Raw genomic sequence first — 12,129 nt, 5'->3', positions numbered from 1 at the left:
CCAAAAGCAGGATTATGCATGGCAGGACGAGTGAGCAGTTTGCGAAGCCAGTGCAAGGGCAAGTGGAATGACTTGTTTAAAATGCTACAGATACACAAGGAACATTTTAAAATCCTGTCTTCCCCCATTCCTGACTCACAGGTTTGTTGTATTGGAAGCATTTACTGCAACATAGCCTGTCTCTGCTGGGACTCGGCAGAATTATGGCACGTGCTTTCTTCTGGGACCCATCCGGCTGCCCAATAGAACAACTATTCCACCTGGGCTGTGATCTAATTTATTTCCTTTCCTCCATGCCAGATTCCTGGGTGCTGGCGCTAGGAACTGAAGCAGCACCATTGCTCACCCATATCTAAAGTTGGCCTCTTACTGACAATGCCGGGTGGCTCCGGATAATCTTTGCATGTTATCCTGCCTGATGATACGGTGAGTTGACTTCACTGTAACAGAAACATATGCCTTGTGAGCTAGTTATGTTTGGGGATTATTAATAACCACACAGAAGTATTTAAGCAGGCATGAGCATCTCATCTCCCTGTAAACATGTCACTTTCAAATCCAGATTCTGCTCCCACGTATTCATAAACTCCTCTCATCGAAATCACTTTACTTGTTGAGACTGGGCATGTCTCCCAATTTCTAACACATCCTCTCTGAGTCTCTATGGTTTTCTTTCTCCAAATCAAGAGTCAGTTAAGCAGAGATAGCATTACTTGGTCCCAAGAGCCTCTCTTATCAGCAGAGGTAAACGCGAGGCACAGAATCCTCCTCGAACCCCTTCTCAAGTATCTTGAGTAACTGAACAGTGCAAGATAAGGAAGGAAGCTTTTTATTTGTGTTTTCAGAAACAAATGTGACTTTGGATTTCAGGAGCATTGGATTCAGTGTCCCATAACTTGAGAAACATACCGTTGGTTAGTCTTTACCTTCTGGAAAAAGAATGTGATGGTGAGGGTATCAGAGCTAGGGGAAGCAAGAGGAGAGAATAATTAGAAAAATCTGCTAGACTGAAGTTTGTTTTTCTGTATCAGTATTGGGAGAGAGAGAGAACTTGAACTTAGTCTTTGGAATAAAATGTGATATTCAAAATACTATTTGGCAAAGAGGAACCCTGTATTAATGTCACCGTGAAAGCAGAATGAGCAGCTTTGTGGAATGAATAAAGCTGGCTTTGAGTCAAGAAAAACTTGTTCCTGTCTCTCAGCAGGCTTTTTGGAGGCTTCTTCTGCTAGCTGATGGGTGGATGCTCACAAAATGCAAACTGATTCTTTTACTAGATTAAGAAGAATTCAACTAGTAAATTAGATATTTTGTAAAACAACTACACACATTGCATCTTCTACACAAATGTAAGTTATATTTGATGAATTGGTGTTCCCATCAATTAAATATGCCTCATAAGAAGAAAGAAGAGACACATGGCAGTGCCAGGGAGTGGGGGAGAGAAAATGGCCTTTCCTCCAAATGACTTTGGCTTCATTTCAGAGCCAGCGCCCTTAATTTAGCCCCATGTGAGTGGAAAAACACTTTATCGGTCTGTAGATATTTGTTGTGAGGTTTCTTTTCTTATACATAAAGAGATGTGTTGTTGGCAAAGCGTCCAGACTTAGATCAAATAGATTGTGAAGATCATGGGGGAACCAAGTCTTCTTTTCTTCAGAGTTTCGAGATTACCCAAGGGGGCTTTGCTGCTGACAGCCAAATAGCTCTATAGACATTATTAGAGGAGCGGAAGGTACATTTGTGAGAAATGTCAAAGTGATAACTGAGGAGAGGGGAATATAATGCATTATTCATTGTGCTGGGGACTTTCCCATCAGTACATGCACCATTACTGTCATGAGAAGACTCCAAGATTTTACAGAGACTTTGTTATTTATCAATAAATTAAAAGGGAAGCCTGCTGTTTATACCTTTCATGAGAACATGGCTACGAGCCAGGCTGAGTACTGCTACCAAGGAAAATGTCACTGCTCTAAACAGAGAAGGGGCCTTTTTGTGGTGGGACTGGGCCCAACAGGGATGCATACACCTTTTGGGTCCTTATTCGTGGCCAGGTCTGTACCTGGTTAGATTTTTACTCAGGTCCGGGGAAGTGGCTGTCCCCCATCACTGGAAGTAGTCAGTTTGTGTCAGTAGTCACTGAAACTAGAAGCCCTGGCATCTACTCCCAGCTCGACTGGGCGAGTAACTCTTAACTCTCTGAGAAGGTACCTCAAAGTCTCTGTTTTTCTGGGCTCAGATTCCTTGACCATAACATGAGAGTTTGGGACAAGAGTAGCAGCCCTAAGGCGTTATGTTCTATGACACTCTGTGATTCTCTTATATCCTTTATCTAGACTTTTGGGAAGTCCTGTCAATAATCACCATACAGCCGGATTCTGTTTGACATCTCCACGGCCACCCCCGGCACAATCTTCGCATTTTTCACTTGGATCACCACAACAGCCTCTGAACGGAACTCGCTGCTTTATCCTCTGCTCTTCACAGTCTTTTCTCAACCCAGCGGACAGTGAGCTCTTTAAAATCCTGCCATGCTATCCCCCTAGTAGCTCTCCTTTTCTTCCTATCCATATAGAGTCCCGTAGAGCCTGAGAACTGACTCAGGCTTATCTCTCTGATCTAAGCTGCTGCCTTCTTCCATGTGATTATTTCCATAGAGCCACATAGCCACATCCTTCCCTACTCCTTTATTCATCTCCAAGCCTCAGGTGGTCCCTTGGCTGGAACGCCCCTCCTGTCCTCTTTCCCAAACTCCCCTGCCTGAGATACCTGCAGGGTTGACTCTCTCACCTCTTTCAAATTTCAACTTAAATGTCCCCTCCTGTCCTCAGTGAGGTCCTCCGTGGCCATTACACTTAATACATTGAACAAGGGGCACTCTCCGATCCCCTTATTCTGCTTCTTATTTCCCCAAACACTGACTGTCCAGCATTTCATAAACACATATTAATTACGGATTGCTGTAGCAGAATGTAGGCTCCATGAGGGGCAAAGACTTTTGCCTATTTTTTATTTTATTTTATTTTTATTATTGTGTCACCAGTACCTAAAGACTTCCTGGTGCATAGGGGTGCCTAATAAAACCTTGCTTGGCAGGGACATGGATGAAGCTGGAAGCCATCATCCTCAGCAAACCAACACAGTAACAGAAAACCAAATACCGTATGTTCTCACCCATAAGTGGGAGTTCAACATTGAGAACACATTAACACAGAGAACAACACACACCAGGGCCTGTTGGCGAGTGGGGAGTGAAGGGAGGGAACTTAGAGGACGGGTTAATAGGTGTAGCACACCACTACGGCACACGTGTATCTATGTAACAAACCTGCAGGTTCTGCACATGTATCCTCTCCCACCTTTTTTTAAGAAGAAAAAAAGAACACAAAAGAAAAAGAAATTAGAAAATAAAAGCTTGTTGAATGAATGAGTTAATCCTTGAAACTCTTAATTTATTGCTTGTCACGCTCTACAGGCAAGCGATGCTGATAACCAGCAGCAGTGAAGGTCGGGGGAAAGAGAAATGCCGTGCTAGGGGAGGGAAGGCCAACAGCATTTTTGCACCCGGAAGACTCTGTAATTATTCCTAAGCTGATGAGTGTACTTATATGTATCTGCACCCTGTGCTTTTTCATGCATGCTGTCAGAGTCCTTCCACTGGGCACTGGCATTTGCAGTTTCTCCTGTTACAGCACCTGTGTCTCTGCTCATAGAAGCCTGCATGGTTCTGTGAGAAGGCATCACCCACAGTGCCAGGGAGTTAATGCCCCTAGAAATATGAGGAAGAGTGGAGGTGGTTGCTGCATATCTCAGCTTCCTTGTCCCTCAGGTGGGACCATTTTTACCTATGCTAACCTGTGTCCCAAAGGTCTATAGTAGGATAGAGCCCCTGTTGCCCGGGTGGTGACACGTTCATGACCATATGCTGGTTTGACATCTATCCCTTCCCTGTCTCACTTCCACACTCCCCTTCTCTACCAGGGTTTTCTATGGTCACCTCATGAATAAATTACATTCTTGTCTCATGGACTGCTTCTGACTGAACTCAAACTTTCGTAATCATGCAATAAAGACCCTCCTCATCCCTCACGCATTGTTCAGGGCCTCTGCCTGTCAGGCAGATGTCACATTTCCCCTGCAGTTTAAGCCTTGGTTGGGAATGTGGATTCCTTCATACTCCTATGACCCAAGATTCCAGTTTGTGAGGAGCTGTGCCATGTGCAATCGTTAAGATTCCAGATTGGAGCCTGACACGGGAGCCAGAATGCTTCAGATGGATTCAAGCCCGGACTGTTTCTTGTCAGCTGTGGGACCTTGGGCATGTTACTTAACCTTTCTGTTCCCTGGTTTTCTTACCTGCAAATCAAGTCTGATAATAGTGCTGTACCCTGGGATTAAATAGATTCATATTTGCAAGAAGTCTAACCAGTACCTGGCCCAAAGTAGATGCTACATAATTTAAAATAATTAAATGCCCCACCTTGCCAACAAAAACAAAAACACTGAAGATCAGAGAAGTTAAATTCACCGATCAAGGTCATACAACTAAGACACTCCAGAACACAAAAGCAGCTCTTTGGAATCCAAGTAGAGTGTGATTTTTGTTACATTTCACCCAAGAAAATGGAATCCATGTGTCCATGTGTTCTTGAAACATATTCCTTAATAAAGAGTGAAAGGTTTTTTGTATAATTACCACCAGTTAATTAGTGAAAAGTCATAAGCAATCACATATGTGATAGAAACTAATTTGAAACAATATTAGCTTTATATATGTGGATCGCTTCATAGTCTTATATATAGAAGAACTTCTTGTGGGTAAATGTAGGGCAGAAATTTCATTTTATTTTTCTCTTCCACTACATTGATGTAAAATTGGCAAAAATTGTATATATATTTAAGGTGTGTAATGTGATGAGTTAACTTGATGTAATGCTACTTGTTTATTTTTCTTTCTGGTGTCTCTGCTTTTGGTGTCATATCAAAAACATTGCCAAGACCAACATCAAGGAGCTTTCATTCTTTTTTTTTTTTTTTTAAGAAATTTTACAGTTTTAGGTCTTACATTTAAGTTTTTATTCCATTTCAAGGTTACTCTATTTTTGAGTGATAAGGGGTCAATTTTATTTTTTTGCATGTGGATATCTAGTCTTTCCCACACCATTCATTGAAGAGACCGTCTTTTTCACATGTGTATTCTTAGCACCCTTGTCAAAGATTAGTTGACCATATATATATACGCATGGGTTGATTTCTGGGATCTCTGTCCTCTTCCATTGATCTACATGTGTCTGTGAGAATTTCTGACAAATGTGGAGAGTCAGAATTAAAGTTAGCTCAAACTCAATTCTGGAGTTTGAGTTACACTTGGACAACTTCTTTGTCCAAGTAAGTCTTCTATACTCAGCTTGTATTTCCACAACTAGGGATTCATTATTTTGTTGAGTTTAGTTCAAACATTGTATTAAATATTATCCATGAAACAGTCACTGGGCTATACGCTAGCTGAGATTTAGCTATTTCTATGACCCTCACAAAATGCAAACGTCCCTGAGCAGGAAACACGTTATGCCATTGTTAGTAATTAACATTTCAGTGGAGACTTCTTTGACAGATTCTTTTTCAGCTATGATAGCTGCCTGAGAACACAGCTCCAAGGGAATAATATACAAAATTTTAGTTTTAGGTAGGGAGATGGTAGAGAGAGAAGCCAGTGTACCTGTCATTACTGAAGAATGGAAAGCAACGCTTGTTGAGCAGGCACTGAGTGACTCCCTGAAGGCATCATTCCAGGCATCATGTGACTGTTCTGAGGGGAGCCTGGGAAGCCATTGTAACGGGTGTTTCTGAGACCCCCTCATTGGATTGCAATGAGAAAGAATGAATAGTTACCTCTTCTGTTAGTTCATTTTGTTTGCTGTAAAGAAATATCTGAGACTGGATAATTTATAAAGAAAAGAGGCTCATCTGGCTCACAGTTCTACAGGCTATACAAGCATGGCATCAGCACCTGCGCAGCTTCTGGTGAGGACTCAGGAGTCTTTCATTGATGGCAGAAGGCAAAGGGGGAGCAGGTGCATAACATGGCAAGAGAGGAAGCAAGAGAGATGCCAGAATTTTTTAAAACAACCAGCTCTCATGTCAACTAATGGAGCAAAAACTGACTCCAAAAACACACTTGTTACTGCAGAGAGGGCACCAAGCCATTCATGAGAGATCCATCCCCGTGACACAAACACGTTTGACCAGGCCCCACTTCCAAAATTAGTCACATTTCAACATGAGATTTGTAAGGGACAAATATACAAACTATATCACCTCCTTTGACTCACTTTTGAAATGGGAGAGAAACCCAGAATATGACAAAATAGAGATTCTGTTGGCACACAGAATTCTTAACCAATGTGCATGGAAATTCCTCATAGAAATAAAGATGTTGCGATAAGTGTTGAGGGTTGCCCAGTTTCTTTCTACCACAAGGTACAAGTTTTATGACAATGGCAGGTATGTAGATATATTCTTGGTTGAAGAGGAGATATTCCTGTTTGAAGGCTGATAATTAATATTTAGTATAGAGAAATCTGTTTTGAATTCTATATTGTCTTTATTAAAGTTATATACTAACAAGTTTGGCAGAAACGAGAAGCTTGTGATCCTTTTACCATGTGCACTTGTGTACTTATTTGTTCTCCCATTTTGTAGTCATTAGTTCAATAGGTTTTATTGAATATATACTTTGGGTTACTCAGCCCACTTAGACACCTCCTTGGTTTGCCTCTTGTGGGTTAAAATATGACACAGCTTTAGAATGTGCTTGAATTGCCATTAGATGGAGTATTTGCCTCCCCTATCATGAGAGCAAGTGAAAAGTTTCTCTTTTGATGAAAAACTTGAGACCTGAGCCTTTAGCAAATACTTAATAAAGCTCATTTCTAACAGATACAAGAAAACATAAATATCAATACAAAAAACTTTTAAGGCATGAGGACTAATATTAAACCATTATCTCTAACTGGACTTTCGATCTTCTCCTAGTTTATTCCTCTTAACCTTCATTATTTCTGCAAAGTCCTCAATTTCTTTAACATATTCCTCATCTTGTTCCACTTGCTCGTTTTCTTTATGGACTGTGTCTTGCCAAGATTTAGAGGTAGAATTTGACACTTTAGAGCAACATGACTTTGGCCAAATTCTGAAACCTTTTTAACCTTAGCTTCTTCCTCTGTACAGTGAGGATGATAATATGTGATATGCTAAGCTTGCTGTGAAGCTATACAAATTAAATGAAATAATGTTTTGAAGGTGCCTAGCACAGCTCTTGACACAAGTTCTGTGCCAAACGATCAGGGATTATTTGGCTACCCCAGACTTTGGAGGCTTCTCAGAGCAATGCATTCTTGCCTGTTCCATTGACCAGCCTTGACACCTGAGTTAATCCCCCTCTGAGATCATTTCTTGCTATTTCGTTTGGGGTCCAAGCTCAGCCATTTCACTTGAAGTTTCTTCTTCGGCTTCATTCTCAATTTTGTTTTTTGGAATCAGAAGAGAAAAGCTGAAGAAAAGCTCTCTTTACCATTTTACCATGGCAACCAGCTGTTTCTGGAGAAGCTTTATCTTCCTTCCTAGTCGCAATAGAAAATCTGCAGTTTATAACCTCTTCTCTCCCCCTCCTACTCCTGATGGGTTAATTTCAGCCACTTGGCGGAATCTTCAATAGTATTTATACAAAATAAACAATTAGCTTCAGACTATAACCCTGTTGATATTTTCATGTATTCCTGATCTTTCTATCTAGTTTATAAAAGAAAAATAAGAAAATAAATAAATCAAGGCTTTGAGTCTGACCAGGGTTTTTAAAGAAGCTCAGTGTAAAACTCCTCTAACAGTTGGATCATTCTCAGGCTCCTGCCTTCAGAAACTGTGCAGAGCTCTGACCTGTACAATGTTGTCCTTGGGTTTGAACATCCAGGCAGGGCTGGCTTGTCACATGGGACTCTATGCTTAAGAAGGATCCCATGCTTGATTTAATGTTTTTCTGTTGCCGTTTTGAAATTCTTAATCATTATTGAACAAGAGCCCCTGTATTTTCATTTTGCACTGCCCACCTCCCCCAGCCCCACGTACCCAGCCCTGCTTCCAGGATCCCTCTTTTGCCTTGGCCACCACCTACAGCCACCATCCAACACCTATTACTGTTATAAGCACATTCTAGCGCAACTGTGTTTTCCATCAAGACAATACTGAGATCAGACTCAAATTCACTCTTATTAGAAACTCTAGTGAGGAAACATGAAGGTTCTCAGTGCCTACCATGCTTACATTACTTTCATCTCTTCTAAACTTTAGAAAATGAAAATGGGGATAAGTAACAAAATATAAACATGTTCATTCACGCTAGCTTTCTGGTTGTGGTAGATTTAGCTAGACGGTGCAGCTCTTGACAAACTTCCTTTTCTATTCACACATAATAATTGTACATATTTATGAGATACATGTGACATTTTGATACAAGGATAGCACATGTAATGATCAAGTCAGGGTATTTAGGTTGTACATCTCCTCAAACATTGATACTTTCTTTGTATTGAGAATATTTTAAATCTCTTCTAGCTCTTCTGAAATGTAAAGCAAATTATTGTAAACTGTAGCAATCCTATTGTGCAATTGAACACTAGAACTTATTCCTCCTATCTAATTTTATGTCTGTACCCATTAACTAATCTCTCTTTATTCCCACCCTGCCAAACACAAACCCAGCCCAGTCGCTGATAACTAGTATTCTCCTATTTCCATTAGATCAACTTTTCAGCCCCCACATTTGAGTGAGAACATGCAATATCTGTCTTCCTGTGCCTGACTTATTTCACTTAACGCAATGACAGAAATTAATTCATTTTATGGTTGAATAGTGTTTAATTTGTGTTCTTATGCCACATTTTCTTTATTCATTCATCTGTTGATAGACACTTAGGTTAATTTCATATCTCTGCTGTCATGAATAGTGCTGTGATAAACATAGAGGTGCAGCTATCCCTTTGATATACTGATTTCTGTTTTTTTGGATAACGACTGAGTAGTGGAATAGCTGGATCATATGGTAGTTCTATTTTAGTTTTTTGAGAAATTTCCATTTCGATTTATATAATGGCTGTACTAATCTACATTCTCATTAACAATGTATAAGAATTTCCTTTTCTCCACATCATCATCAGCGTCTGTTATTTTTTGTCTTCTTAGTAATAGCCATTTTATCTGGGGTATGATGATTTGCATTAACCTGATGCAAATGATAATGTTGAGCTTTCTAAAAAAATACACCTGTTGATCATTTGTATGTCTGTTTTTGTGAAATTTTTTATTTAGATACTTTTCTTAACTCTTTAATGAGATTATTTCATTGTTTTGCTATTGAGTTTGAGTTGCTTTTATATCCTGAATGTTACTCCCTTGTGGGTTTAATTGTTTGCAAATATTTTCTCCCATTCAACAGGTGTTCTCTTTATCAATTGTTTCCTTTGTGGTGTTGAAACTTTTTAGTTTAATATAGTCCCATTTGTCCACTTTTGTTTTTGTTGTCCATGTTTTTGAGGTCTTAGCCATAAAATCTTTGCCTAGACCAATGTTCTGCCATGTTTCTTCTATGTTTTCTTGTAGTAGCTTTATAATTTTTGGGTCTTGCACTTAAGTCTTTAACCAATTTTGAGTGGACATTTTTAATACACTGAGAAATAGGGATCTAGTTTCATTCTTCTGCATATGGATATCCAGTTTCTCCAGTACCATTTATTAGAGAAGGTGTTCTTTTTCCAATGTGTGATCTTGGTACCTTAGTCAAAAATCAGTTGGCTATAACTAAGTGAATTTATTTCTGGATTCTCTGTTGTATTCCACTGGTTTATATGTGTGTTTTTATATCAACACCATGCTGTTTTGGTTACTATAGCTTTATAAGATATTTTGAAGTTGGGTGGTCTGATGTCTCCCGCTTTGTTCTTTTTACTTAAGGTTGCTTTGGCCACTTGAATTGTTTTTGATTCCATATGAATTTTAGGATTTTTTTTTTCTATTTCTGTGATAAATGACACTGGTATTTTGATAAGGATTGCACTGAATCTGTAGATTGCTTTGGGCAGTATGGTTATTTTGGCAATATTAATTCTTTCAATCCATTAACATAGGATGGTCATCATTTTTTATATGTCCTCTTCCATTTCTTTCATTAGTGTTTTGTAGCTTTCCTTGTCTTTCACCTCCCTAGTTAAATTTATTCCGATTTTTTTTTTGTAGCTATAGTAACTGGGATTGCCTTCTCGATTTTTTTTTCTGCTAGTTCATTATTGGTATATAGAAATGCTACTCATTATTGTATGTTGATTTTATATCCTGCAACTTTACAGAATTTATCAGTTCTAATAATTTTCTGGTGGAGTCTTTAGGTTTATTTATATATAAAATCATGTTGCCTGCAAAGAGATAATTTGACTTTCTCTTTTCTAATTTGGATGCCTTTTATTTCTTTCCCTTGAGAAATGGTAAATCTTTGTCTTTTTCCAGTTATTTGAGAAAAAGCTCAAAGCTTTCCCCCATTCAGTATGATGCTAGCTGTGGGTTTTCATATATGGACTTTATCATGTTGAGATATATTCCTTCTATGCCTGGTTTGCTTGAGAGTTTTTATCATTAAGGGATGTTAAATTATATCAAATGATTTTACTGCATCTTGAGATGATTGTATGGTTTTTGTCTTTTGTTCTGTTGATGTGATGTATAATATATACATTGATTTGTGTATGTTGAAACATTGCTTGATCCCTGGGATAAATCTTGCTTACTTATGATATATTATCTTTTTGATGTGTTGTTGGATTTCACTTGCTAGTAGTTTGTTAAGGAGTTCTGCATTTATGTTTCTCAGGGTTTAGCCTTGTTGAATGAGTTAGGAAAAATTCCCTTCTCTTTTAGTTTTTGAAATTCATTGAAAAAAATTTGATCTTAGCACTTCTTTGTAAGTTTTGTAGAATTCAGCAGTAAAGACATCATCTGGTCCTGGGCTTTTCTTTGTTGGGGGTGGGGTGGTTTCATTGCCTATTCAATCTCATTACCCATTATTTCTCTATTCAGCTTTTCTATTTCTTTCTGGTTCAAACTTGGAAAGTTGTATATGACAAGAAATTTATCTGTTTCTTTAGGTTTTTTTTATTTGTCGATGTTCCTAATAGTTTCTAATGATACTTTTTATTTCTGTGATATCAATTTGAATGATTCCCTTTTCTGGTTTTGATTTTATTTATTTGGGTCATCTCTTTTTTTTTTTTTTTTTTGTGGTCAGTCTAGCTAACTATCCATTTCATTTATCTTTTCCAGAAACTAACTTCTAACTTCTCATTTTTCAACCCTTAGCCTTATTTTTTAGTCTCCGTTTAGTTCTGTTTTCTCTGATTTGGATTAGTTTTGTTCTTATTCTCTAGTTCTGTGATGTGCACGATTAAGTTGTTTATTTACAATCTTTCCCTACTTTTTTGATGTAGGCATTTACTGGTATAAATTTTCCTTTTAGCACTCTTTCGGCTATATCTCATGGGTTTTGGTATGTCGTGTTTCCATTTTTGTTTTAATACTTTTTTCCCCTGTCTTGTTAATTTCTGCATTGACCGAGTGGTCATTCAGGAGAGTAATTTGTTTAGTTGTCATGTATTTGTACCATTTTTAAAGCTCCTCTTATGATCAATTTCTAGTTTTTGCCCACAGTGGTCTAAGAAGATACTTTATATGATTTCATTCTTTTTAAATTTGCTGAGACTTGTTTTTTGAGACGGTGTCTCACTCTGTCACCCAGGCTGCAGTGCAGTGGTGTGATCTTGGCTCACTGCAAACTCCACCTCCTGGGTTCAAGTGATTCTCCTGTCTCATCCTCCCAAGTAGCTGGGATTACAGGTGTACACCACCACATCCAGCTAATTTTTTTTTGTATTTTTAGTAGAGATGGGGTTTTACCATGTTGCTCAGGCTGGTTCCAAACTCCTCTTTCTCTCTTATCATTGTGGTTTGCTGATTTTCTGCAGTGCTAATATTTAATTTTTAAAATCTTTCTCACTTGCGCATCTACTCTACCAGTGAGTTTTACAT

The sequence above is a fragment of the Theropithecus gelada genome, chromosome 10 (assembly GCF_003255815.1).
Source record: "Theropithecus gelada isolate Dixy chromosome 10, Tgel_1.0, whole genome shotgun sequence".
Lineage (NCBI taxonomy): Eukaryota > Metazoa > Chordata > Mammalia > Primates > Cercopithecidae > Theropithecus > Theropithecus gelada.
Note: the sequence above shows the minus strand (reverse complement) of the source record.